The 24633-nt window shown below is 39.0% G+C and overlaps 1 protein-coding gene across 1 annotated transcript in view; it reads right to left on the reverse strand.

Annotated features, from left to right (window-relative positions):
* GPHN (gephyrin) overlaps nucleotides 1–24633 on the reverse strand; it is a 562913-nt gene that overhangs the window by 237057 nt on the left and 301223 nt on the right.

The following is a 24633-nucleotide window of genomic DNA, read 5'->3' on the forward strand; positions in this document are numbered from 1 at the left end:
CTTTCCTGAGGTCTTCCCCTCTTGCAATATAGAAGATGCCCATGACAAAGACTGGATTCAGAAATTAATTCCCTAAAGAATATTTTCTTGCTCATGTAAATAAAATAAACATAACATGGAAAATACAAAATCACTGTTAGATTCAGTGAAACAAATTATTGTAAGAATACTGAAAGCCTTGTGCTATGGGACCTTCATGTTTGCAGGGACTATTAAATTCCACTGCATGAATAATGACAATTTCCTCTATTAGGAATGAAATAGCATTTGGCAACTAAGCAAGAAGACTAGTTCTAAATGCCCCCTCATTATCATCATGTGAATTTTCCTGTTGGCTTTTTTCAGGGGAATAGGAAGGGGAAGTATAAAGCAATCTGAACAGGAGCAGGGAAAAGAACCTGCTAAATGAAGCCCTTGTAGCTAGCAGACAAACAGGAAAAATAGTGAAAATGAAAATGATAATGGCCAGGGGATGGCAGAAGGCTGCAGCCTTCCCTATCAATTACATCAGCAAAGTGGTGGTTCCAAACAAGCCAGTGGCATTTGTTCACAGGCAGCCCATATGTATTAGGCATCAGAGGACAGTGGTACAGTCACAACATTTTCACAATGTTTTGCATGTAAGGAAATGGGTGAAAAATTATTTTTAAGGGATATGCATACTTTTCTGCTGCCACTTCATAATTCAGGATTTGTCATATAGGATTAGATTTATCTATTCTAGTCTCTAACATCTAGCACTGGCCAATACCTGATACTTCCAAAGAAGTTTCCTTTCTCTCATTCCTTATACGTGGGGGATAAAAACCTCTTGATCCTTGCAGAGACCAGTTTATGATCTGAATCATGTTACTGGATTACCCTTTTCTTACCAAAAATAGTTATGAATGTTACTAACTCTCATAAAATGATCAAACCCATTTTTGAAAAATGCAACTAAACTTCTTTGTGCAGTGATCAGTAGAAGGGACAAGGAAGCAAGAAACTCCTTGTTAGGAAGGTCATTGTCAATATACTAAATATTCTTTGCAAAATACTTTGCATTTTGACACACTGAAAGAATTAAAATAAAAAATAAGAGGTAAACGATTGCATGGAAAAGTAATATATTACAAATCAATTACATTTACCCAGCACGTTTCGTTCAGAAGCAGCAGACCCCAAATTGCTTTGTAGGCTGTGGGCTCAAATCTCTCTTTAAGTCCCATAAGAGAACATGTTACAGGGCAAACCCTAAAAAAAAGAATATGCCTATTGCATATTGCTTATGCAACAGGTATTACCACTAGCAAGATCTTCCAAAGGTAAATATAATGCCAACAGACATAACATATAACCACAAAGAAAAGACCCCAATCTCTCATCAAGATGCAAACTGGTATGTGCACTCAGTCCTGGAATCTAGAAGCTTCGGCTTATGCTAAACTAAAGAATTTGAATGCAGTAATAGAAACAACATTTCCCTTCAATTCATGCATATACTATAAGTTGTACAATATCTGCCATCTTCCCTCCAGAAACAGAAAAGGCATAAAAATGCAGCTTCATGTTTTCATTGCCGCAAAAAGGAAATGGGAAGACATGAGTTGGAAACAATAGAAACAAAGCTCAGATCTCTATGTTAAATAAGATGTTCTGCCAAAAAAATATACCTGGTTTGATATAAAATTATCACTCACCCACTGAAAATCTAAATGATTTGGTGCGTTTTACAGTATGGAAGAAATATACATTACAGTATTGGGACATGTTACTTAAAGTGCACCTTACTAAGAATGAAGAAAGTAGGCCTTCTACTGAATTGTGTATATATGTGTATATAAAACCACATACTCCTGTATATATTATACACACATATGCCTTTTACCTTCAAGTAATAGATATTTGCTAAGTTATTAAAAATTAGTTTTAAACATAATTTATATATTGAGATCCCTTTTCTTTGCCCTTGAGCACAGTGACACTTTGAAGATGTCATTAGTTAATGTTTGAAAGAGGCTTCAAAGATAGTGCAAGATACAAAAGAACGCCACAAACAACGACCTTGCGATCCAGGGAATCCTTCAGTGAATTCAAGCACATTCTTTAACTTCGTAAGAAAAATTATCTCGACAAAAAGTTATTGCTAGCAGGCAGACTGATTATTAAATATGCATCGCCTACACAACGCCAAAATCTGAAAGGGCAACAAGTCCAGATAAACCATCTGACCTTTGTACAAGCCACTAAATATACTTCATTCTTAGTATGTATGTCTTCATCTATTATTAGAGGCATACTTCCGCTAACAGGCGAACACTGCCTGTTCTCACAGCACAGCTAGATGGATTTAATGAAAATGGCTGCTGCTAACATTCCTCCCAGTGCCATCTGCTGTTTAAATCAGCCACTTGAGACTCCACTCTTGGGATGTCTTTAAATAAAACATAGATACAATATGTACAAATCAGTGAGCAAGAAGAATTGCAATCTTCCTGAAACTGAGACGTATGCAACTTAAGTAGTTGTACATATCACTGAAATAACTGGGCCTGAGATAGTTTGCAGACCATTTTGTGTTCCTCTGTAACACTCTCTTTGTTGTTGTTTTCAACTAGTTATTTTATTAGAGAGCTTTTAGCCACCTTTCCTAACCCTTCTTCTGTGGATTGGAGCAGGAGGAGGAATGTCAATATAACATTTGCATCTGTGTCCAGCTTAAGAGCTAACAGGCAGATATATTTACTCTCTTGCATACAAATCACCAACAAAATAAGGAGACTCAGCATCTTGATATTAAACCAATACTCTGGGAGTTGCAGTGAGGCAGTAAAACTCTGTTTGATAAACTACTTTAGATAATTTCCTGAAAAGATCAGCAACCAAATATTAGGCCTAATGAAGCCCACTCCCTTATTTTACATCACAATTCATCATTTTCCTTCTTAACCTGACAGGATTGAAGGGCACTGGTTTTGGGACAATCCGCCAGAGGCAGAACATGAAGACATATTTATACTAGAAAAATTAGTATTCATTGTACAGCAACAGCCAGAAATAATGCAGTGGCACTGGCACTAAGCCACTCATGCAGATGGACTTTAGGTATTTTTACAATGTCAGAATTGTCAACTATCATGGTTTTAGTGTGAGTCTTGCAATATTTACTTTTTGAAATTTTAGTATCACATTTTCTCATGACTGCAGGCATTAAATTTGTGAATTTTACTTCATTCAGAAGGCCAATGTCTCTCATTACTTTCATTGGGGCTGAACCTCAGTCAAGGCAGCTACCGTTTCCTTCGTTCTCTGTCCATGGAAGTGAGTATGTTTGTTATGGTCGCAGTTGGGCTTCTGCAGTTGTGGCAGTACCGGGGGCACTCACCAGGAGGAAGATGGGGAGTATGAGGTGCTCACTGGAGGAGACAGGCACCTTTCCAGCAGATCCGCTGATCCCCGCGTCTGACTGCGCATGTGGGCGCATAGTCTCCTCCATCAGATACTTGCAGAGGAGAAGTTCTCTAGCTTCCCAAGTCCAAGGTGGGAACAAGAGGCAGATGGAGCAGCGGGAGATGATGTGGGCTTTGCTGAGGCAGCAGAGACAATGTTGGTGCTCATCACTCACAGAAAAGCTCACAACCTTTGAAGCCGGCTTGTTAGGGCATAATTCCCAGGAGGTTTGGTGGGGGAGGGGTGTCTCCCCAACAGGGGAACAAGTCCTAGAGGGGAGCCAAAGAATGTAGCAAAGCCAACTATATACAACTAAAACACAAGTAAACTATATACAATAGGTAGGAATGGGCAAGAGTTCTCTTAGCAAGCTAAGAGCACCAAGGAACAGGGGTTCTGACTCTGGCCAAGCAGCAGTAAGAGGGATCTAGAATGGCATTGACCCACATAGACTTGGACGCAACATGTGGACTATGCATGATGCATGTGTGGGTCAGTGGACACTACTGCAAACAGTTCCAGCTCCGGTGCATGGCAACACATGTGCACCCATGACTGGAATACATATAGGGACATACTCAAAGAAGAACGGAGAGGAGACAGTGGAATGTGGGCTGCAGGTAAGATGGCCACTTGTCTTGAATTTCATAGAACAGTTTCAAAATTGTAGTGACTGTCACACATCCCACAAGGCTGTTAATCAGGCATGTTGAAGTTCCAGTTTTGAGTGACAACAGACTCTCAAGATTTCAGACCCTGTTAGACCAGCATGGAGCTGGCAAAAGGCCTGGAATTAGCTCAAATAAAGTAATACATAGGGCAGTAAATATTGAGTGAGAGAGGAGGTTTTGGGTGGCCTTACCTTCAGATAGGTCTGCCTGCAGTACTTGTCACTGACTGAAAACGTGTCAGGAATTGAGTTTGTTCATCCCCAACTCCCATGTAACAATAATGGTGGCAATTCCTTGGGGACACAGAGTGGCAGGATAGGGGGAACAGAATAAGGAATGCAGAAGGGTGTAGGGACTTCATTCACAGAGCTATCAAGTTGAGGCCTTCAGTAGCATTACATATATACATATATACTTCTTTTTAAAGTATTGAAAATCATTGGCAAATACAAAATTTAGTCAATTTGCATAAAATGTTCATACAATAGGATTGTACGTCTCCCTAATTTCCCCCCCTAAAAGGTGGCAATGCCAGGTGCACAGGAGAAACAGAGGGAATGCAGGATGCAGGCAGGAGACAGAAAGGCACAGGAAATGGGTTGCTTGCAGGCTAATATAGGGTTCACGGGAGACACTGAGGGGCACAAGAATGTGGAGTGCAGGGAGGGAAGCTTAGAGGTTACAGTAGAATGTGGGGGCTGCAGACTAAGAGGGATGGGAATATGAGCAGGAGGGAGACTGAAGAGGTGCAGGGGAATGGAGAGTGGCAGAGGGGAAACATAAGGACTAAAATACTGTAAAGGCAAAAGGTTGGAATATGTGAATGAAGGGTTTGGTCTGGGAACAAGACACTATGAGGGAGCATGGAAGTCAAATGGGAATGGGAAGGAGACTGGGTGGAATAGGGAGGGACATGAAGAAGGGAGAGAGACAGGATATTGATAGGAGAGGAGGGAATGGAACGGATAAAATGATAGCTTCTCCTAACCCGGAGACTAGGAGGGGTTAAGTGGAGGCCAGTAATGTTTATTTATTTCAGAAAATGGGTTTTTTTATTTCAGTAATGGGTTCCCTAAAAGCAGGGGTGCCATTTAGGGAGAGGGGGCTCTAGACCCCCCCAGCCCACCCCAGTTTCGTACAGGAGGTCTACTCACCCTAGCCCCAGATGGAGCTTTTAAGTGCAACATAGCTTGAGCGTAATCAGTGATGAGTTCGGAAGCTGGGAGCAGCGCAGCCTTTGGGGCAGGCAATTTGTTTAGAAACAGAGTCAGGGTGATTAAGATAACAAAAGGCTTGCCATTAAAGTACATTAATGATCCTCAGATGATCCTGAAAGCACTGGCAGGCACTCCAGTTAAAAGATAGGAAACAAAGGGTAGGAATAAATGGTGAGAATGGGGAGAGGTAAATAGTGGTGTGCCCCAGGGGTCTGTACTAGGACCAGGGCTGTTCAACATATTCATAAATGATCTGGAAACAGGGATATGCAGTGAGGTGGCAAAATTTGCAGATGATACAAAACTACTCAAGATACTTAAATCCAAAGCAGACTGCGAAGAGTTACAAAGGGATCTCACAAAACTGAATGACTGGGCAACACAATGGCAGATGAAGTTCAATATTGATAAATGCAAAATCTAATCCCAACTACATATACAAAATGATGGGGTCTAAATTAGCTAAGCCCCATCAAGAAAAAGATCTTAGAGTCATTGTGGATAACATCTGCTCAATCAAAAAGCTAACAGAATATTGGGAATCATTAGGAAAGGGACAGATAGATAAAAAGACAGAAAATATCATATTGCTTCTATATAAATCAATGGTACGCTCATACATTAAATACTGCATGCAGATGTGGTTGCCCCATCTCAGAAAAGCTATATTGGATTTGGAAAAGGTAACGAGAAGGGCAACAGTTTTTCATGAACCCTAGTGATATCAACGCTCTGATGGTGAAAAAGACCTATAATCAGATGCACTCAAAAGTGGTGCCCTTTATAAACCAATTGTCCAATTGTCAAAACACTCTAAGCCTGCATAGGCAGGCCACAACTACTGGCAGGCATTTCATGAAAACATCAGGCACCAATATCAACCGAAAAGGCAAAACATGAAATCGATAGTGCTGTTTCTGTAAAATAAATCTGAGATACTCCCCAAGTACCAGAATTATTCCTATGTAAGTGTAGGGATCTTCAAAACCCAAAGGACAAAACCCAGTCACTTTCCACTGAAGAGGCATGATGAATCCCAAAAAAGTCACTTTGAACTTTTTTTTTAACCAAATATTAATTCCAAAAGTGCTTGAGATCCCAGATAGGCCAGAGATTGCTAGATTATCAAGAAGTATTTAGGATACTTTTTAATCCAATGACATTGAATGATGACCCTCTTTGCCAGGAGTGTTTGGATTTTCTGCAACATCCCTGTGATCAGAATGCATCTGAAATCATTTTCAAGCCAGAAGTAGCAGAGAGGAGCAATTTGGAGGGGTTTCTGAAATGTTCAGTATTCTTTGCTACTATCCCAGTGTGATACAAGCAGTCTTGCATCTTAACATTTTCATCTGCATGAACTACAGTCACCTATGAAAGCCTTCAGCTGAAAGGTCTGGCTACATCACTTTTACTGTTACTGAAAGAACCTTGTTTACTGTTATATCAAGATCAGAAATAGCTGGGTTTTCAGTTCCAGTGTAGTAAGGAAAAGGTTCATTCAGCAGCTTGATCTCAGGGAACTCGGACTTAGGGATCTAAATTTGAATGACCTAGTACTTTTAGTGTGTTGGACTGACAGTTACCAATTAAAGAAGAACTAAGAATAAGGGGAGGGGAGGTTGTACAAGGTAGTGTGAAGACGACAGGTTTGGGAAAATAATATCACATTTTAAAGAAATTCAGTTATATTTTAACCCAGTAATCATTCTCTCAGATTATTTAAATTTTCGTTAAAATCAGTAAATGGAAAAGCCAGCTAACAATGCTGTTCTTGCAAAACAGCCAAAGCCACTCAAGCTAGCTAAAAACTCTCACCTCCACCTTGCAATCAATCAATCCAATCAAATCAAATCAAAGGCTTTCCAACAGTGAAAAGATCTTTTCCTCCTTTATGCTGCTTCATATAGAACACTGTATTGCATCTTTATTCTTCTTCCAATGTAGTGTATGTGTAAAAGTCAGTTACTGTGTGCCCTATAGGAACAAAGCAATAGAAGTTTGCAGATTATGATGTCTGAAGCCAACAATTATCATCCACCTACAATCAGACCATGAAAGGAGACCTGTTCTTTTTTCTTCTTTTGCTTCTTCTCTTCTCTTTTATCTATGTTGTATGTCTCTGTTTTGCCAGAGAAACTGACTTCATAAAACCTGCAGTTTTGTAAGTAAGCTGTGAACAATTTGGTTGTAACTACACTAACATTTTCATCATTTAAGAAAAGGATTATGAAACAAACGTGCTTTTTACCATGTGATATTCCTGCACACTTAGGGGCTAAATTCACTTAGGCACACTTTAGTTGGCTAAATACTAGAGCTGTCAGTGATTAAAAAAATTAATTGCAATTAATCATGCTGTTAAACAATAATAGAATATGATTTAGTCAAATATTTTTGGATGCTTTCTACATTTTCAAATATATTTATTTCAATTACAACAGAATACAAAGTATACAGTGCTCACTTTGCATTTATTTTTCATTACAAATATTTGCACTGTAAAAAACAGAAGAAATAGTATATTTCAATTCATCTAATACAAGTACTGTAGTGCAATCTCTTTATAATGAAAGTTGAACTTACAAATGTAGAATTATGTACAAAAAATAACTGCATTAAAAATACAACAATGTAAAACTTTAGAATCTACAAGTCCACTCAGTCCTACTTCAGCCAATGGCTCAGACAAATAAGTTTGGTTACAATTTGCAGGAGATAATGCTCCCCACATCTTGTTTACAATGTCACCTGAAAAGGAGAACAGGCATTTGCATGGCACTGTTGCAGCCAGCACTGTAAGATATTTATGTGCCAGATACACTAAAGATTCATATGTCCCTTCATGCTTCAACCACCATTTCAGAAGACGTGTCCATGCTAATGACGGGTTCTGCTCAATAACAATCCAAAGCAGAGCAGACCGATGCGTTTTCATTTTCATCATCTGAGTCAGATGCCACCAGCAGAAAGTTGATTTTCTTTTTCCGTGGTTCGGGTTCTGTAGTTTCCGCATCAGAGTGTTGCTCTTTTAAGACATCTGAAAGCATGCTCCACATGTCATCCATCTCAGATTTTGGAAGGCACTTCAGATTCTCAAATCTTGGGTCAAGCCCTTAGAAATCTCACATTGGTGCTTTCTTTGCATTTTGTCAAATCTGCTGTGAAAGTGTTCTTAAAATGAACAACATGTGCTGGGTCATCATCAGTACTGCTATAACATGAAGCATATGGCAGAATGGAGTAAAACAGAACAGGAGACATACAGTTCTCCCCCAAGTTCAGTCACAAATTTTATTAATGCATTATTTTTTTTAACAAGCATCATCAGCAGGGAAGCATGGCTTCTGGAATGGTGGCTGAAGCATGAAGGGACATATGAATGTTTAGCATATCTGGCACGTAAATACTTTGCAACGACAGATTCAAAAGTGCCATGGGAATGCCTGTTCTCATTTTCAGGTGACATTGTAAATAAGAAGCAGTCAGCAAAATCTCCCGTAAATGTAAACAAACTTAATTGTCTTAGCAATTGGCTGAACAAAAAGTAGGACTGAGTGGACTTGTAGGTGCTAAAGTTTTAAAATGTTTTGTTTTTGAGTGCAGTTATGTAAAAAAAAAAATCTACATTTGTAAGTTACACTTTCACAATAAAGAGATTGCACTACAGTACCTGTATGGGGTGAATCGAAAAATACTATTTATTTTGTTTATCATTTTTACAGTGCAAATATTTGTAATAAAAATAATATAAAGTGAGCACTATACACTTTGTATACTGTGTTGTAATAGAAATCAATACATTTGAAAGTGTAGAAAAACATCCAAAAATATTTAATAAATTTCAATTGATATTCTATTGTTTAACATTGTGATTAAACATGGGATGCTTCGGAGAATGAAAATAAAGTTTAATAAAAACTAATCAAAAACAAAAAAGTAGTAAATTGATGACTCAGAATCAAACGAAATATTAACACACACAACCCAGTTCCCAAAACTTTAACATTTCTCAAATAGATATTTAAGAATTTTCAGTTGGAACCATTGCCAACATGCAAACATTCATCCCAGAAATTACATCAGATTGCCAACCACCTGTTCTCTCCCTATATTACAAATCATTTAATATTCTGCTGAATTTACTGACTCTAGTCTGTCAAAGTGGCAGGAAAAGGTGATAATAAGTCTGAGATTAGAGGAAAAAAATGTTAGTTTACAACAGCCATGAGGGGAAAAAAAGTCACATGGATTCTGTAATTTAGAGGGCAAAACAAGCTATTAGAAAGATCCCTCTGTTTCTCCTTATAATTTAATGTCTTAGTATCTGTGTTAGATTTAGTGGTGGCTTCTATTTTCAGGAACCACTGAGAGATGAAAGCATTATATTGGTGAATGGCTTGACAAGTAGTTTTTAAAAGAAATTGTGTCACTAAGCATGACTTTATATTTATTTAGCTGTACTGTACAGTAAAGAGCTCAGCCTGACTCTGGTGATGTGTCATCCTGATCCTTATAGAAATGCCTTTGTTCCCATTGACACTAAATAGTGCTATCTGTGCATTCTGCTTAAAGAAACAACTATTGCGAGCGAGCTCTAGTCTATATATACACATAAGGAAATTCACAGACTGGTAATTCAGTTCTGCACCAACACCATGTTCCCACTGTCACAAACCATGGCACATTTGAATGCAGTTGGGAATTTCCCATGTCCTTGACGCATGCACACTGAAAACCAGATTTCCATGGTTGTAGAGAGATGTTCAGACCACATTAATATCAGGGGTCCCTATTGATCTTATCCATGTAGGGAACAAAAGTATCATAGCAGTGACCATTGTTTGATAAATTGGAACGTGGGAAAAAATGCACTAGTATTCTTCTGCCTTCTCTTTCTCTTCCTGCATCCGTCACCCCCTGCTCACCTGACAAGCATCCCCATAATCCTCCTCACTCTGCCATATCTATTCATCACCCCATACACCCATCCCTTAGGCCTCCTGCATCAGACACAAAAGCAGGGAGCCAATCCAATGTCCTTCTTGTTTGTGAACCGAGAACTTTTGACATATGAGTACAATTCCCCTTACTTTGTCTACTCATTTCAATCAAATTACAACATGCAAATTAATTGAAGAAATCAGATGACTTGTTGAGTTACCACTGGTGTCATAATGATAATACTTGAGAATGACTTGAGCTCTGACCCAGTTCTGACTATAATCATAACAGTTAGAAACAATTATTAATAACTTTTCTTAATTAACTTTAATTTCTCCCAGTGTATTCTATTAATAAGTTTTCAATTAATATTAACTAAATAGAAAGTGTGAAGAATTCAGGGGGAATTAAAGGGAAGAAATAAGACTCAGAGCAACATTTTTTAAAGAGCCTATTTTTAAAACTAATTATTCACTTGATAATCTTCAAAAAAAGAAAAACAATCTTTACTCAGATTAAGATCACATGCTATAAATTTGAAGAAGATACACTGTATTCTTTATACAAAAGAAGGAGGCTGAACACTTGTTTTATGGGACAATGTCAAAAGAAGTTTAACTATGACATTGTGACCAGACTCTCTGATTCTCGTCGATAAGTTTTGGTTTAAATTCTTAGGTAGCCATGCTTGTGGATATTTGATTTGTATGCATTTCAAGGACTGAAGTCATGTCTGTTTCCTTTGTGTAATACAAGCATTACTGGAATAACTACAACCAGCTCTCACAGTGATATTCACCTTATAAATATTATGAATAATAAAATATTAAAATTAATTTTAATACTCATAACATTTGTCTCATTACTCCCAGTAAATTTGTCAGATTGTAAAATGTATATAATGTCTACACAAATTGTACATAATTTGATTGTATCCCGCACTCCCATCCTTTGTCATATAAAATAATAAAATAGTAATTCTCTTCATCAGAAAAAAATCAAGCAAAACACTTAATAAATGCTTTTATCCACTTGAAGAGTTGAATAAAGTGCATGCAGGCATTAGGAAGATCTATACAGCTTGCCAGATGTACTACATTACAGATCTGTGGGAATGTAATATACAGCTTGATGATGATGTGCACTAAGCCAGTGTCAAGAGACTTGGTATTTGCACAGGGAGAGATGTTAAGAGGATTTGCTTATTACACATAGTTAAAATAATGGTTGGAATCTAGCTACCACACTTGGCTCAAACAGATCAAATAAAAATATTATTTTCATAATCATATTTTCCCACTCACAAATTGCTGTGCTTCCCACCTCAGCCCCATTTTATGGCAGACTGAATCAACAAGCCCCTAACTTTTAAAAAACGTATTTCACTTAAGGGAGAATGAAAGGATAAAGGCAGTGGTGCAAGTGTAATATCGTACAAACATCTTTAAAATGTTATTTTATCTTTACTTTCTTACTCTCTCCATCCTCCACAATAGCTTTATTCTGATCACAATTTACCCCAAAATATTATTCATTTCAGCTTTTGAAAGATTCTTTTCAGTCTTTCTTTTAATGTCTGAATTGTTAAAGAGCAAATATAATTCACTTCAGGGAAACTTCCCTACCATTTAGTAGAGGAGGTAGAGAAACTGGTAAAAATCATAGAGAGTCTTTGCTCCCAGGCATGTATCCTGCTTTCCCTTAAAGCACATTGTTAACTGTGATAAATACAGAGTGGGGAGGAGAAATAGGACAGTGCAGTTTACAGGATTCAAAAAATTGAAGGATTTTTTTTTTAGAGGAAGAACAGAACATAATAATGGCTATACTGGGTTAGACCAAAGAACCATCCAGCCCAGTATCCTGTCTTTCAACAGTGGCCAATGCCAGATGCTTCAGAGGAAATGAACAGAACAGGTAATCAAGTGATCCATCCCATTGCCCCTTCCCACTTTCTGACAAATAGAGGCTAGGGACACCATCCCTGTCAATCCTGCCTAATAGCCATTGATGGACCTATCCTCCATGAATTTATCTAGTTCATTTTTGAACCGTGTTAATATAGTCTTGGCCTTCACAACATCATCTGGCAAAGAGTTCCACAGGTTGACTATGCATTGTATGAAGAAATACTTCATTTATTTTAAACCTGCTGCCTATTAATTTCATTTGGTGACCCCTAGTTCTTGTGTTATGAGAAAGAGTAAATAACACTTCCTTATTTACGTGTTCCACACCAGTCAAAATTTTATAGACCTCTATCATATCTCACCTTAGTTGTCTCTTTTCCAAGATGAAAATCCCAATCTTATTAATCTCTCCTCATATGAAAACTGTTCCATACCCATAATCATATTTGTTGCCTTTTTCTGAACTTTTTCCCAATTCCAACATATATTTTTTGAGATGGGGTGGCCAGATCTGCACACAGTATTCAAGATGTGGGTGTAGCATGGATTTATATAGGGGCAACATGATATTTTCTGTCTTATTATCTATCCCTTTCTTAATGATTCCCAACATTTTGTTTGCTTTTTTCACTGCCGCTGCACATTGAATGGATGTTATCAGAGAACTATCTACAATGATTCCAAGATCTCTTTCTTGAGTGGTAACAGCTAATTTTGACTCCATCATTTTATATGTATAGTTGGGATTATGTTTCCAAATGTGCATTACTTTCCATTAACAACACTGAATTTCATCTGCCATTTTGCTGTGCAGTCACCCAGTTTTGTGAGATCCCTTTGTAGCTCTTTGCAGTACAAAAAGCAACCAGAAGGCATGTAAACAATGGTGTGGAATGAGCATAGATCAGATTCTCGCAGGAGAGGAAAAGAAGAGAGAAAAGGAGAAGAGAGCAACTCAAGATTAACAGGTATTTATTTTTTCCTTTGCAATGTTACAAAGAAATACAGTAAAATCATAGATTGGAAATTAGATATATCAATACACTATTTTAGTGAAGTTGAATGAAAGTCCCAAATTGTTTCAAACATGTGCAATTTATAGTTTCAATTAGGATGAAACTTCTCTTACAGTGAAGTCATTTTCAGGGTGTGGGGATGAAAATGAGGCTCTTGAATGTATAATGTATATTTCACCTCTGTTAGTCCAACACAACAGCGAAAGAGGTGTAGATCATGCTGTGAAAACATCACTCATAATATCAATTTAACATCTAGTGAAGAGATGGTTCTCTCACCCAAGGTTTTCAGAGATAGTAACACTATGTAAATTAGGTGAAATAGTGGCTCCATTGAAGTTCATTGCAATATCCTGACTAACTTCAGTGGAGCCAGGATTTCATTCATTGTGTTTATTATTGGAGTTGTTAGATGATAACCACAAATTATCAGTTGATTATTTCTTGTTTGTTTTTCCCCTTTGGAAATAATTTTGCAAGTTCAAAAACTCCAAACAATTTGGTACTATCTCTGAAAATCTTGGATAACAGAATCTTCACTAGGTGTTAAATTGATGTTATAAGTGATATTTCACAGCATGATCTACACCCTACTGACCTTCTTTCACTGTTGTGCAACAGAGGTGAAGTATACAGTAGACACTGAAGAGGCACTGCCAAATTCGAGAATAGAGAATATTAGAAGTCTTTTTAGGTGTTTTTTTCTGTTTTTTTTTTTTTAAATCTTCTGTGGTGTTACTATTTCATGGAATCTTATGATAGGATTAAAGATGTAGAGGCTAAATAAAGTCCTTCTGAAATGTGTCATTCACAATTCTACAATGACTGTGACTGGTTTAATAATGAGTGGTATCTCTGAAAAAATACACACTCTTAACACGGGGTGCTCCATCTTAATTTGGTGCATTTATAGTCTGTTCAGACTACATTTACGTATTAGAGATAAATCTGGCTAGTTTGCTTCATTTTATACAAAATAAGCCCCACTCTTGGATTTCTGGATAATTACCAAAAGGGACCTCAGGTAGGTAAAAAGTGGGGACCCTGAGCCACATATTCCAGCTACCTCAACAAGAAAAGGACTGTCATTTTTGCTCAGTAGTGGCCTTAATTCTCATGAAAGGAAAGGACCTTGCTTTTTTGGAGTCTCACCTCTACATCCACACAAACAACCCACCAGTCAAGAGCGCTATACCAAAATATCCTTTCACGGTGGACACAGCAAAAATTAGTCACCATAGTGACCACTCCTCAGCCAGATCCAAGGATCTGATCTGTTTGCTAAGAGATTAAAGAGCTTGTCCCTTTATCTCTAAAAGGAGTTACAATGCCTTTTATATCCTGGGGCTCGTCTACGCTACTACGTCGACTCCCAAATGTCGACAAAACAAAAATCGTCAAAGGGTGTTCACACTTGCTCCCTCTGTTAACAGATCATGTCCATATTGGGGACACCATCATTGACAGGGTGAGCAATGCACTGTGGGTATGTATCCCACAGTGCAATGTTGTGGGAAGGAAGAGCTGATCGCTGCGCATCTTGGGATTCTCTCCCAGTTCTCCCACAGCCCCCTCAGCTGCTGAAAGCAGCATCATAAGCAGCTCTGTGAGCTCTCCATGCTGAGGAATGGCAAAGCAGCACAGCAGTTTGCCTCCTGCTATGTTCCTAGTGCAGGGCGGAACAAGAGCATTCTAATGATTTGCTCTTTCTTTGTTCCCCAAAGGGAGCAGCACACTGATACTTCCTGGAGCTTTGAAAGGGGAGGGGCATATGCCTGCAGGGCAGCAGAGATCAAAACACTAAGGGCAGCAATCAGGGCAGGCATTGTGGGATACTGGTGGAAGCCAGTTCTGTCAACAAAACAATGAGCAGCTTCTACACTGGCTCTTTGTCGACAATAAAGGGAGGGGAAAAGACAAAAGTCTCTTGCAGTGGTAGAAGTTTTTTGTCGCCAAAACTGGGCATTTTTCGCTACAAAAGTCCCATTATACTCTTGCTCTTTTGTCTCCAAAAGACAATTTTTTGGCAACAAAACTTGCCCCTGTAGAAAAGTCCCTCGTTGAAACTAAATTCAATCCACTTGTTATTGCACTTTTAAGCTAATGCAATTTTGAGCTGCAGACACAAGCTTGATTCTGGCATTTTAACTTCTGAGTGCTTGACTTTGCAACCTTAATGTTCTTTTAATCTTTTTATATAATACATATAAATACTATAATTTTCATTAACATAGTTACAATAATGCAGTTTCCAAGTGTATAAGTAAGGCCTTGTGCACTGTGAGGCAAGCTGGACCTAACTTCAGTAGTAAGGTTCCTGGATACTGGAGGGCAGCAGACTGCACACTGTGCAGAAGCTGCATTTATATTTAAAAATGTTACCTTTTTAATTAATGAAATATCTCCACATTTTCACTTTTCAGTATGATAATGATTTTTATTCTGAAGGAGCGTAACTACATCATTGAAGCTGTTAGGAGAAACTGATGTTTTTAACCCTTAAGGAGGAAGTACAGGATTGTGGGATAAGCACAGAGCAAAGTGATAGTCCTTCTCTCCACATACCTTGGATGTAAACACTTCTGGAATATTGCATTAAATTTTGGGGATCTTATTAACAGAAAGCTATTGACAATCTGAGGGAATTTCAGAGAACAACTGCAATGATCAGGGGTCTGGAAGGATTAATTTATGACAAAAATTAAAAGAGCAAAATATGTGTGTGTGTGTGTGTGTGTGTGTGTGTGTGTGTGTGTGTGTGTGTGTGTGTAATGAGGGCAATACCTGCATTATTTTGTATGAATACTATACGTACCTTAGTTTACCAGACTGACATTATTCAGTCTGACCATACAGAGTTAAATCAAAGAAGGCAATAAGAGAAAATCAAGAAGGAAACAAAATAACAGAGATAAGTTATCTCTGAGGAAAATACCAAGGGGTCTACAGGGAACAATGGGGGAACTATTAATTGGAAAATGCCCATAAGCCTGGCTCCAGCCAGATTAACAGGTTTACTTTTCCCAGGCCAGAACCAAAGATCACAAGGAAACTTAATTGTTAAAAACTCCTGCTTAAAGAGGGATGATGGAAGTGAAGCACTGCAGGAGAGACACTAACAGAGAGAGAGAAAATATTGTGGGTTTTTTTTGTCTTTCCCATAAGTTAGGGATGTTTGGGCTGAGTAGAACTTATGAAAACTTGCGAGAAAAAGACTCAGGTGGATAGGCCTTTTGTTGTTTCAAACCTCTTCTCTGAGTGCTTTGTACCTTTGGGTGAATGAATAATACTTTATTTTGAAGAAGCTGTTTTGAGTGCCTCTATTCAGCTGCTGGTCACATGTTCCCACAGAAAAGGTCTTGGAGGTGCCAAATACATGGGCCTTTTGTTTTTTCATGGGTATTAAACAGAGGGGCTGCAGCCCAGAGACTCAGACTAAGGGCTTGGCTACACTGGAGAGTTCCAGCGCTGTAAACCCACCACCAGTGCTGCAACTTACTCACTGTCCACACTTGCAGGGCAAATACAGCGCTGCATCTCCCTGGCTGCAGCGCTGGTTGTACTCCTGCTCTGCCTCGGGTATAAGGATTGCAGCGCTGGTGATGCAGCGCTGCTCCGCAAGTGTGGCCACCAAAAGTGCTGTAATTGGCCTCCAAGGTATTAGGAGGTATCCCAGAATGCCTGTTCACAACAACCGGAAGAGTCGCTGAACTCCGGGCTCCCCGGAGCTGCTTATCTAAAAAACCAAACACAGCTCCTGTTTGCTCAAGAAGAGGCAGGCAGGGGAATTGCTTTGGAATGTTCACAGCTGTTGCTTGAGCAGAGATGCCACGAGGGGGAGGGGGAAGTCCGTGTTGGAGCAGCTGCTTATGTGGTCTGAAGGCTATTTAGGAGTGCATAAATTGCATTTAGTGAATAAGAGAGGGGTGGGGAAGGGGTCAAAACTTTTAAAATGATTGAAGGTAGGTGCTATGTATCTTCCAGTCCTTAGAACTTGCAAGGCAGGGAGCTGACACAGTGTCTGTCTCTGTCTCCCCCATGCTCCCTGTCACACTCCACCCTGCCCCCCTCTTTTGAAAAGCATGTTGCAATCACTTGAACACTGGGATAGCTGCCCACAATGCACCACTCCCAACAGCGCTGCAAATGCTGCAAATGCGGCCACACTGCAGCACTGGTAGCTGTCAGTGTGGCCACACTGCAGCGCTTTCCCTACACAGCTGTACAAAGACAGCTGTAACTCCCAGCGCTATACAGTTGTAAGTGTAGCCATGGCCCCTAAGAATGATAGGACTGTGTGGTTCCACCCAGAATGGCTAAAGGTAGCAAAACCTGTCATCAGAGGCATGCACTTGAGAGGGACTGCAAACGGGTCTGTAACTGTGATAATTTGTCTAAGTAACCATTAAAGGAAAACATAACAATATTTACAAATATTTGAAGAGTATACAAAACAAGTATGGAGAGGATTAATTAAGGTGGCTATAAAGCACTAAAACTAGCAGTAAAACAATTAAATTAAGCAAAAATTCAGGTAGAATATCAGATAATCTTCCTGATCATGAAGTCTATTAGGCTGTTTTCAGTCTTCCAAGAAAAATGGTAGAAGTCCCATCAAATTGAAAATGTAAAATTTGACTTGACAAAACAACTGAAAAATGTGCTAAAGGGAACAATCCTATATTGGCCACTGGAGGTTAGACTAAATGACTATTAGGTCTTCTTCATTTCTGACTTCTCTAAGTCTGTTGTTTTAATTACCTGAGGCATTTCACCTACCTGAAGCCTCAAGTTTTATTTCAGGGGAAGGGAATCAACTCAAGACTCTACCATGATTATACTTCTTTCACACTTACAAATTTGAAAAAAACTTCACTTACTGTTCTAGCTACACTCAAAGAAGAGACATCTTTTATGAAAGGAGACAGAGTGTGTAAGGTTTTTGATATTTTTAAATCCTAATGTACAGTATATGTAATAGCTAAAAAGTAAAAGAAAAGGTGATAAAATGTGACGCTGATCAGAAAAGCAGTCATGTAAATATGGCACCTTCTTACTCAACAGATCTACCCACTGTCTGTGTTAAGAGGTATTTGCTCATTTTTTTCAGACAAAAATAGATTTGTATTCCTTTTTGTCCCACAGAATCAACAGAGGTGACAGAGAGAACTAAAGTCTATTCTATCTGGTGGATCAGCAACAGAATTGTTAAATAAGTTCTGATTGAAAAAAAATTTACTACTGGTGATAATGCACGAGTTATAGTTAACATTTTAGATGGAGACCCAAGGTACCAGCATTTAGAAAAAAACATCTCTCAAATTTGAGCTGGAAGCCATTGAGACATGGAATTCTACAATGCAACTTTTACAGAGTCAGTTTGCAGAGTATACAGTGACTTCTCTTCAAAAAAGGAGAGATTCTAGTGAAGGGGTTGGCAACCTTTCAGAAGTGGTGTGCCAAGTCTTTGTTTATTCACTCTAATTTAAGGTTTCACGTGCCAGTAATACATTTTAACGTTTTTTAGAAGGGCTCTTTCTATAAGTCTATAATATAGAACTAAACTATTGTTGTATGTGTAGTAAATAAGGTTTTTAAAATGTTTAAGAAGCTTCATTTAAAATTAAATTAAAATGCAGACCCTCCTGGACCAGTGGCCAGGACCCGGGCAGTGTGAGTGCCACTGAAAATCAGCTCAAATGCCACCTTCGGCATGCGTGCCAAAGGTTGCCTACCCCTGTTCTAGTGAGACTGAAAGCAGTGAATTTCCATGAAGGGGATCAGGATAGTGTTGTGCTTTCATTTCAGGTTCAAGAGGAAACATAAGTGACAAATAGTTACTTTATTTAGAGAGAAACAGGATGCTGGCCTGCATTAGTCCGGAATCAGTTTTGCAGGAATGACAGTTAAAGAAGCCAGGTGTTCAGATATTACAATGATGAATGCAGTATAAATGCCTAGATAACTATGATTCCCTTAAAATAGACAAAGCATGGGAGATTACAGGAAGCGAACAAAGCAACCAGAAAAGCAACAATGTAATTTAAAATTGTTGCTAGCTTTGGGAAAGATTGTGGAGTACTGCAAAGTAACAAGATACCCTTTATTTAAAATTATGGAAGTAAGAGACAAACAGGAAAGCTACGAATCCAAAAAGTTTAAAATCTTTTACTGTACGGAAACTCTCTGAGGATGTGTAGTACGAAAACACATGAAAAAACCCTTGCTGGATGACTGATAGAAGTACTCAGGCTTGCAAAGGAGATTTCAGTGGATGATGTACATTAGATATTCAAAAATCATTTGACAGATTCCCATTTCAGAATAAGTGGTGAAGGCAAAGAGCTCATTAATAGGAAATAAAATAGGGAGAAAAGTTGACTGAGTTAGGAAACACAGAGGTGCCACACAGGGAAAGTTTACAAGCTTGAAAGAGGGTGAGCTAAACATCTGAAAAATTAATTTTAAGACTCTTCTTGTTGCAAAGTGTACAGCTGCTCTAAAGAAGCTAACATATATAGGGGTCACTTTATCAGAGGGGCAGAATGCCAAAGCGCAAGATGATGATAGGACTTGATAATAGGATTTCTGCTTTCGTGCTTTCCATTGCTTTTGGAATTTTTATTGGCTCTTTAATCAAATTATAACTCAACGGTAGATGTGAAAATGACTGGATAAATATCTCTCTGAAATGAACACAAAATCTTTTAAACTAAATTGGTTAGAATTTTTGTTAATTTGAACATCACACCTGCAAGACTGACTTGGATTGATAGCTTGTTAAGAAGATGCCTGGGCAGTTTTGTCCTAGTTTTCTTGCTAATTAAAATTTTCAGTTGAAAAAACATACAAACCTCTTAACACTGAAAAAAATAGCAAATTCTGTGGCCTCTCAGTCAGTTGCTTTGGTGGCATTCTATTGGTAGTTGATTGATTTAGATGTTAGAAAATCTGAATAACATTTGAGAGACAGCTGTTTTCGAAGGGGTAATGGAGAGCCACTAGTATGCTATGCTAGAAGGAAGATTTCTGGTTTATTGGGTAGGAAATGAGTTCCAGATGCATCCAACAGTCCCTCTACTTTGTTGGAGGAAACCGGCTCTCCACCCTTCTAATGTTATGTTTCATTTTGATACCCATTCCCAACACCAGGCTAGGAATCAGCAAAGGGAGAAATGTCAAACTGGGAACTGAGACTGGGAGTTGGGGAAGAACTGCAATGAAAGCTGGCATTGAGATCAGAATGCCCTGTTACTAGGACCTCCAGCAATGCAAGGTTGATGGTGAGTGAGATGACATCAGCCTTCTACAATTGTGAGCTTGCAGAGTAAGTTTGGGTACTTGATAAAAGCGGTGGAAGGACTCTTGCGTTTGGAAAAGGGAGAGCAGGTGGAAGGAGAGAGGGGAAAAGAGGAGCAAGATTATTGTGTGGGAGTGGAAGTAATAGTAAGTGTAGAACAGTTTCTCAGTTTTCTAAGGGTCAAAGTGAAAACCAGAAAACTCATAGGGAAAGTCCTGGTTTTACATTATCCGAAATACTGTTTGTAATGTTGAGAACTATCCTACAAAAGGGAAGTGAATGTCGTGAAAAATCTGATATAAAAATTGTTTGCATGATCCCATAGTGTGCTGGGCTCTATCCCAGAGGACAAAGATTGTTGCCTTAAGGAATGTTATCCTCTTACTTTATAAAGCAATTGTTAGACCTTTTCTATAATAATTAGACTCTCTTCAAAATAGCACAAGTCCACACAGGTACCATCAAATCTGAAGAAACTAACTGATTAGGAAAAGTTAGGGGAGATCAGTTGGTTTTAATTGTAAGAAGGACGACTTTAATGTAACATAATTCTTTTCTATGAAATTATGACAGAGATGAAAGGAGTGCATAGAGACAGAATGTTCACTCTGGTACTGGGTTCAAAAAGCATGATCCAAAACCAAGAAAATCAGGAGTAACTGAGAACTCCAGTATGGCTGAGGAGAGGTGTGGTCTAGTAATTTGAGTCCAGGAGAAGGAAGCAGGAAATCCTTATTTCTATTCTAGGCTCTGACAATGACTTGTCTCATTGGGCAAATCACACAGGATTAGATCCTGGTCCCTGCTCTATGCAAATAGGCCAAAAAGCTGCCATAAGTGGGCAGCTGAAGATTCTCTCAGCATTGAGGATGTTTTAGGGGCACGACTGAGTGAGAGGGAATATGCTTTACTCTGACAATTTCCCACTGCTACAAAGGCATCTTTCAGCCAGTTGCAAGGAGTATTGTTCAGAGCATCAACCTCAGAATCAGGGAGCTGTAAAAGAATCTTTTTTTTAGCTTCTTTCCTCCATTGTAAATGGGGAATCATTGAGTGGGAGTCTTTCTAGTGGGGTCCCACATGGATCAGTTCTTGGCCCCACACTATTTAACATTTTTATGAATTACCTGGAAGAAAACTTCAAATCATCACAGATAAAATTTGCAGATGACACAAAAACTGGGGGAGTAGTAAATAATTAAGGGGACAGGTCATTGATACTAGGTGATCTAGATTTCTTGGTAAATTGGGTGCAAACAAACAATATGTGTTTTAATATGACTAAATGTAAATATATACATCTAGAAACAAAAAACATAGGCCATACTTACAGGACGGGGACCTCTATCCTGGGAAGCAGTGACTGAACATGAGCTCCCAATGTGATAGTGGCCAAAAGGGCTAATGCGATCCCTGGATAAACAGGGGACTCTTGAGCAGGAGTAGAAAAGTTTTTTACCTTGTGTCTGGCATTAGTATGACTGCGTCTGGAATACTGTGTCCAGTTCTGGTGTCCATCATTCAAGCAGAATTTTGATAAACTGGAGAATGTTCAGAGATGAGCCACGAGACTGATTAAAGGATTAAAAAACATGCCTTACAGTGATGGACTCAAGGAGCTCAATCTATTTAGCTTAACAAAGAGAGGGCTTGGGTTGACTTGATTACAGGTTATAGGTACCTGCCTGGGGGACAGGCAGGTACCTTTGATAACGGGTTCTTCAATCTAGGTATGACACAATCCAATGGTTGGAAGCTGAACCTAAACAAATTCAGATTGGAAATTAGGTGTAAATATTTAATAGTGAGGGTAACTAACCATTGGAACAATTTACCAAGGGTCTTGGTGGATTCTCCATTATTGGCAATTTTAAAATCAAGATTGGATGTTTTTTTCTAAACGATATAGTGTAGAAATTATTGTGGGGAAGTTCTATGGTCTGTGTTTTGCAGGAAGTCAGACTAGATTATCACAATAGTTCCTACTACACTTGGAATCCATAAACTTTGCCAAGTGCCTACTGGGCACAGCTGAGCATTCAGCCCTTAATGTCTCTGAGCCTCAGCAATATGTGGCTAATAGTTAATTACCTACCTTACAGTGGTACTGCAAGGATTTCTGTAGATAATGTTAGTAAAGTGATTTTAGACTGAACAGCATTGTATAAATGCTATGTCCTGAAAACTGTAATATATCTACAGAATAAGTTCCCAGATGAGGAGATTGCAGCGAAGAGTTTAAATTAGATTACTGCACCTCTCAGTCTTTTCTAGGAGGAGAAGGGATTGAGTAATCCTATGACAAAGCAGGATGAAGACAGAGAGGTCAATATTAAAGTGCTGGTATGTTGGGTTGAAGCAGGGCACATTGGAGCCAGATAATAGTCCTTTCCTGTTCCTCACATTTCCTATGATTTTTTTTTTTCAGATTGTGCTTATTTGGAAGTGAAATCTAAGCAGGTAGGCAAGACAGCAGGAGAAAAATGCTAGGAAAATACGCAAGTGGACAGCACAGCAAAAGGACAATGCCAGTATATAATCAGACTTAAAGGGCAGCAAGGGTATAATGTAAGCTAGAAAGCAGGTGGAAAAGCAGAAGGGAAATGCCAGACACTCAGCAAGTCAATAAAGCAGTATCAATAAACCAGCAGATGCACAAAGCAGCAGGACAGCAATTTCAGGAAGTCAACAGCTGCACACAAGGGAAGGAGGGCAATACCAAGCACTCAAGAAAGGAGGCAGGACAGCAGGAAGTCAATGTCCATGTGCAATCTCATGTAAAGGGCAAGAAAGCAATGCAAACCACTCAACAGATGGATAAGGCAAAGATAGTCAATGTCAGGGAATCAGGTGGTCAAGAGGGCATAGCCATACACTCAAGCAAAAGGCCAGGGCCTCAGGGAGCCAATGCTGAGCTGCCAGCAAGTAGACATAGCAGAAAGAGAGCAATGAATGCCAGCAATCCCTAGGTGGACAGGGCTAGCAAGAGGGCAATGTCCATTAATAATCAAATACAACTGCTGGCATGGAGAAAATGGAAGCCTGATAATAGGTTGGCAGCAGGTACTGGAGGATAGCGTGAGCAAAACACTCTCTAATAACACCATTAGATTAACACAGTAAACCATGAAAATCCAATAGAGAACAGTACATAAATGGAAATAGCAGATGAATCTGAGCCCTAGTGCCTGGGGTGGCCACAAGACTCTCCTATTAACAGAACTGTGCGAATCCACAAGGAAATCAAACAAATGGGAAAAATGAGCCTGAAAGCTGTTCTGATGATTTTAAAAAACAAACAAACAAACAAACAAACAAAAAAACCAGCAAAGAATTAGTTTGGAAATGATTGGCTGGAATTGAAGATGTTGCTTACCCCTCTCTGGAGCCCACAAAATGGGAATGTTGGGAATTTCTGCAGCAGAAAAACAGAAGAGAAAAGGGATTTCTGACTCCCTGTATGAGGAAAAGCAGGTCAATTTAGGGCTGGGTGAATTGTTTTGGGCAAAATAAGAACTGGTCTGAATCTCTGTCTCTCTCTGGAACCAACCCTTTACTGAGGTCTGAGAAAGGTTTAAGAAGTCCACACCACTTTCATCTCATGATATCCCACCTCTACTTCCAAGAACCATACTTACCTCTAGGGCAGGCTGTGCAAGCGGAGATAGGAGACAGCAGCAAGAGCTCACTCCCATATCCATTGGAAGACAGTTAGTGAGGACAGACACCAGCGCCCCAAGGCTGATGCAGGTATTTTATGGGATACATTAAAAAGGTTCATTAACCCTAACTCACCTCTAGCAAAGGCTGGTATTTGAAGTTGCCCAGATAATCACTTCCCAGTATTTGTGGGAATGGCCCTTTTCTTCTCCAAAAGCAGTTGCTGTGTTTGGGGAGATTCAGCAACACCTTCACTGTACCTTGATGCTGCTATTCTCTTGCAACTCAAGGGCTCTCTGGGGCATCCCTTATATTTGCATTTCAAAGTATGATTCAGATATCTCACCAGCTGTTTGGTTTCAAAAACACACTTTAAAATCTGAGACATAAGTGCTAAGAAAGTCACAGAAGCAACCAGAACCAGTGGAAATACAACTGCATCTTTTGATCTAGTTGGTGTTGTCGCTTGCCAGATTGGAGTGGGGA

The sequence above is a fragment of the Gopherus evgoodei genome, chromosome 4 (genome assembly GCF_007399415.2).
Source record: "Gopherus evgoodei ecotype Sinaloan lineage chromosome 4, rGopEvg1_v1.p, whole genome shotgun sequence".
Lineage (NCBI taxonomy): Eukaryota > Metazoa > Chordata > Testudines > Testudinidae > Gopherus > Gopherus evgoodei.